The sequence below is a fragment of the Octopus bimaculoides genome, chromosome 10, assembly GCF_001194135.2.
Source record: "Octopus bimaculoides isolate UCB-OBI-ISO-001 chromosome 10, ASM119413v2, whole genome shotgun sequence".
NCBI classification, from domain to species: domain Eukaryota; kingdom Metazoa; phylum Mollusca; class Cephalopoda; order Octopoda; family Octopodidae; genus Octopus; species Octopus bimaculoides.
Genome location: NC_068990.1, coordinates 60629897 through 60635399, shown reverse-complemented (window position 1 = coordinate 60635399; position 5503 = coordinate 60629897). Strand labels below are relative to the sequence as shown.

Genomic DNA, 5503 nt, shown 5'->3' with positions numbered 1-5503 from the left:
ATATATATATATATATATATATATATATATATATATATATATATATACACACACACACACATATATACACATATATATATATATATATTTATATATAGGTGTGTGTATATTTATATATATGTATATATATGTATATATATGTGTGTGTATATATATATATATATATATATATATATACTCTGGTACTCCGTTGGTTACAACAAGGAGGGTTCCAGTTGATGCGATCAATGGAACAGCTTGCTCGTGCAATTAACGTGCAGTGGCTGATAACTCCACAGACACGCATATCCTTAACATAGTTCACTGGGAACTTCAGTGTGACACAGAATGTGATAAGGCTGGCCCTTTTGAAATACAGGTACTACACATTTTTGCCAGCCGAGTGGACTGGAGCAATATGAAATAAAAGTGTCTTGCTCAAGGACACAATGCGTCACCGAGAATTGAACTCACGAATCTTACAATTGTGAACCAATGGCCTAACCATTTAGCCACACACCTTTACACACACATATTCTTTTCTCTTTTATTTATTTCAGTCATTTGACTGTGGCTATGCTGGAGCACCACCATGAGCAGAGCAAATCAACCCTAGGACTTATTCTTTGTAAGCCTAATACTTATTCTATTGGTCTCTTTTGCCGAACCGCTAGGTTACGGGGACCTAAACACACAAACATCGGTTGTCAAGCGATGTTGGGAGACAAACACAGACACACAAACATCATATACATACATACATATATATATATATATATATATATATATATATATATATATATATGTTTACGACGGGCTTCTTTCAGTTTCCGTCTATCAAATCCATTCACAAGGCTTTGGTCGGCCTAAGGCTATAGTAGAAGAAACTTGCCCACAGTACCACACAGTGGAACTGAACCCAGAACCATGCTACTTACTACACAGCTACTCCATATATTTGTATGTGTGTACGTGTGTGTGTCTTTGTGTCTCTGTTTCCCCCCACGTTCACCGGTGTTGGTGTGTTTACGTTCCTGTGACTTAGCAGTTCGGCAAAAGAAACGATAGAATAAGTATCAGACCTTAAAATAAAAGTCCTGGAGTCGATTTGTTCGACTAAAAAAACCCTTCAACGCGGTACCCCAGCATGGCCGAAGTCTAACGACTGAAACAAGTAAAGGATAAAAGATCTATAACAACATCCTTGTATAAGTCTTTTTCAAGAAGGTAGTTTACGATTATAAGAATATTTGGCTGTTATTTCTAGCTGATCGAGCGACTGCGTAGATGCTACCTCGTTGAATCAACTGTTGCGATTGTAAGAGGTGCTTGCTGGTAGTTAGTTGATCCGTACTTTTTCTTATTTGACCCTGGAGAAATGACAGCCCTTAGAAGAGGTGAAATTTGATCTCAGAACTAAAGGGACCTTACGAAGTATAATATCTTTAAACCGTCACTCTGTTGTTACTCTTCTGCCACTTCTTTTAGTGGTAATAATCTAAATTTTATAACCAAAATCTTCGCATTATATTGAATGAGAAAAATGCTAAGATTTTGAATCATAGGAAATTAAAAAGGAATAGAAACGCTAACAATCCTACAACTCCCCTGTGTAACATACATGCAACTGAACGTTATCAATAAAATATCCCTAACGTTATTGGATTCGAACTAGAGAATTGCTTTGGTATCTCTGATACTACATAATCGATTATAGCTCAGCAGAGAATGCAATAAGCACTTAGCAATGCAGTAAAGTACTTGGGTGAGGAGGGGATATGTTTCCTTCCCATAGTTCTAATCATTACCATCATCATCGTTGAAACATCCGAGTCAATCTCACTAAATATTTAACTTTATTATAATTATTATCATCATTATTTCTCATTTCTTGTCTGGTAGTCAATGACAGCTACAAAGAAAGCAAATGATAGGCTTCATATACAAATTAATTTACAATATATTTAATATACGCACGGCGATGGGGAAAAGGCCCTGACAAGTTATTTTGTCGTCTGTTTAATTCTATTCTATGCTTTATAAAAATCGGCCCAAATATTTAACTAATACTTTATTTAATCGACCTCGGGATAATGAAAGGCAAAGGTAACCCTGCTGGGATTTGAACTTATTGAGTAAAGAGAGCCGCCGAAGCTATGACGATTCTCTTAATCCCACACTAGATTTATATGCGTATTCCCACACAGAAAAAGTTCTGAATATCACAATTCTCATTTCTGTCTCTTCTTTGAAGTGCAAAGAGTTAATCACCCATAAATGGATCACTTAGTAAATCCAGATAGAAAATATAGATAGTAAATAGTGACTCCGCATAATCTACCTGTTTGGGAAATTAATTATTTGATAAAACTCTTGCAAAACCTACTTCTAATTCAAACATATATGCACATATTAATAAACATTCAGGCAATAAACTAAATGTTTCACCGCAAATTCTACCCATTAGGTTGCAGTACCGCATTCTCATTTCGCAGGGGGAAATATTTAGGGATATTTAGCACATTTATATTTGAATAACTTTCTCCCTTTTGTAGGGAATTCGGGGGAATGATCTGTTTGTCATAGTCATTAATTAAAACTTTGGAAATATCATAAATGAAATAGTAATTAACGGGAGGAAAAAACATCGCTTTTTTTTTCTCTATAATTATTCCATATGTAGCAGAAAGGATCTTACAGAATGGGTCCGACGAAACACAATCTTCGAAAAGTGTACACAGACTGAATATAATGTTGAAGTTTTATAGAAATGGTTGATAAAACAGAAATTATATAGGTATTTAATTGTTAGAGATGAGCGAGAGAGCAAAAGGGAGAGATAAACATAAAGCTAGAAAAACCAACACGTGCTAAAATGTAGTTAGAAATGACATATTTATCAGAGTGTAGTAGTGTTGTCGCACAGGAAGTGAAACTAATGATATGAGGAGAGAAGGAAAATACTTGGATGTAAACAAATATTACAGAAAATAGAAATATGATATAAACACTACTTCATGACAGTTATAAATACTAAGTATTCAGAGATAAGAACATGTATACAATGTTCATGAAAAGACAAGGGAAAGGGGTAAATTCCAGAGAAAATGTCACATACCTATGCGGAAACATCCCCTTTCTGACAGACACCCAATATATATTTACGAAAGCCATAGATTTCAAGGAAAACTATCGAATCGATTATCATTTTTAACAGAAACTGATTTCAAAAAATGTTATATTATTAATGTTATTTGTTTTGTTTATACATAAATAAAGAGAAATGAAGAATAACCTGAACAGAAAGCGAGTGAAGTCGAAGAAATTCCTGCATGTATTTGTGTATTCTAGTAGCGCTTATAGAAATTGAAAGAGGAGTATCGCTGAGCCTGACAGCGACTATTTCGCTGTGACTCATTTAAAGCAATAGAGACTCACTAACAGACACAAACAATAAAAACACCGACATTACTGTTTCGTTTCTATAATAAATGTATTGAAAAGACACGAACACAAACAAACCATAGATGATGATGAGGAAAAAAAAACGATATTATGAAACAAAAAATAACGATGATGGCAAACGAAATGATCTTGACTAGCAGCTGAGATATTTCGGCAGCAGTCGCTGCTTCTAAAACAAGATGCGAAATGAAATGCGTTGACAGATTTCTACACACAGCTTATGTCAGTATAAAGGAGTGATGACCATCACCACCTGTTGACGATCGGGTAGATGATACTTTAAGACTGCTTCAATCCATCGAAAGCTACTACAGCTACAAAGCTGGAGAAAGGTAGAAAGATAACAATGATGTATATACAGTAGTAATACTGGATTATTATTTACCGTGCTAATGTCATTTTGCACTCCGTGCTCGTTGGTAGCTGGCATCCACTGCTCTTCGATAAGACGTACACCTTCCCCTCATTCACACACAAACCAACACGGACTTATACTTCATGACACAAGCTTGCACACCACCAACTTTTACACTAACATTCCCATAAAGGACAGTAATTTTAAAGAAAATTTTTATAATGTATATTTATTGTCTTAAAATGTTTCTGATTTATTAAAAATTGTCATTCTATTTTCTAATGTACATTTCTTGCCAAATGGCAATACACACACGTGTATAATATATATATGTAAATATATGTATGTATGTATATATATATATATATATATATAGATAGATAGATAGATAGAACTTACTTGGAAGAGGATGCGTGGCGTTCAATCATATAATACACACACACACACATACATTTATATACTATATGAACATAGTGATGTATATAGTATATACACCCACACTAATATATATATATAGTAAATATGCATAATGTAGTATACATTATAAATAATCCATAGTATATAAGTGTATGTATGTATATATGTATGTATGTATGTATGAATTTATGTATGAATGTATGTATACACCCATGTAATATATAATGTAATATAAAATACAATGAGCTGATGTATACGTGTGTATATTTATCTGTATATACATGTGAATATGTATATATGTGCGTTTGTGTGTGTATTTACATATACTGTATATGCATGTATGTGTATATTTTTCTGTAAATACATCTGCACACACACACACACATGTATGGAGAATAACGCTATATAAAACAAGATTAATGATTTTGAATTTATTTAGTGTTGTTGTAATAAGCTGGTAAAATGGGATCATTTTGCTGTGACAGCAGTTGATCATGTTAATATATTCGCTGGCGGCATCCACATGGCAGAAAGCTAACAAACGTCTGCATGCAACGACGTCAGCCCCCTCCCCCCTCCCAAACCCCCACGACCACCACCACCACCACACGGCATAAAGTGAAAGAAAGAGAGAGAGTGCCCTTTGAGGGCGAACATCTGGGCAAACAGGTGAGGAGGACGGAGAATCTGAACACATGCAGACATAGACAGATATACATATAATTATTCCTTAGAGCGTGGATGAAAAAGCCAGTGGAGAGAGAGAAAAGGTTAGGGAAAAGAAAGGGATTAAGATAGGAAGAGAGAGAAGTGGGTGAAGAAGGCAGGTACTTCGTCTCTCGGTCGCTGACAAACTATTATCACTTTCAATATGTCACAGAAACAGTAATGACACGAAAGTAAACAGAAGAAAACAAGCTAAGTCTCTTGCATTAAAGCAAGCACAAAAAGAAAGAAGAAAGTAGGAAAAACACACCATATAGTAGTCGTTAGGATAGCGCATCGGCTTAACCGGGCAATCCAATTTTATGTAGATAACTGAATGTATGTGCGTAATAAACATGTATTTTTATCGCCATGTCTATTTGAGTTGGATTATCTTATAATATAAACTACGATATCACCATATTTCATAGATATGTTAATGCGTGCAGCTTGTATGTCTGTCTCGAGTGGAGATATTTTTGTAGCATCGTAATAAACCTCTAGCAGAAACAATAAGGCGCTGGGTGTGATGTCAAAGGGATAAGATGATTATATATATATATAAATATATATATATATATA

At 34.5% G+C, this 5503-nt stretch overlaps 1 protein-coding gene across 4 annotated transcripts in view; it reads right to left on the bottom strand.

The window, feature by feature from the left end:
* The window catches only part of LOC106868868 (uncharacterized), a 361638-nt gene that overhangs the window by 355681 nt on the left and 454 nt on the right, over window positions 1-5503 (bottom strand). Inside the window, exon 1 of one of the 4 annotated variants that reach the window (XM_014914316.2) lies at window positions 3830-3960. The exons of 1 other annotated variant lie outside the window; for it this stretch is intronic. The gene's annotated coding sequence lies outside the window, so the exon portion shown is untranslated. Of the gene's footprint in view, window positions 1-3097; window positions 3227-3274; window positions 3348-3829; window positions 3961-5503 lie in introns of those variants that run through there. 2 more of the 4 variants (XM_052971228.1, XM_014914319.2) reach the window with 2 other exon arrangements.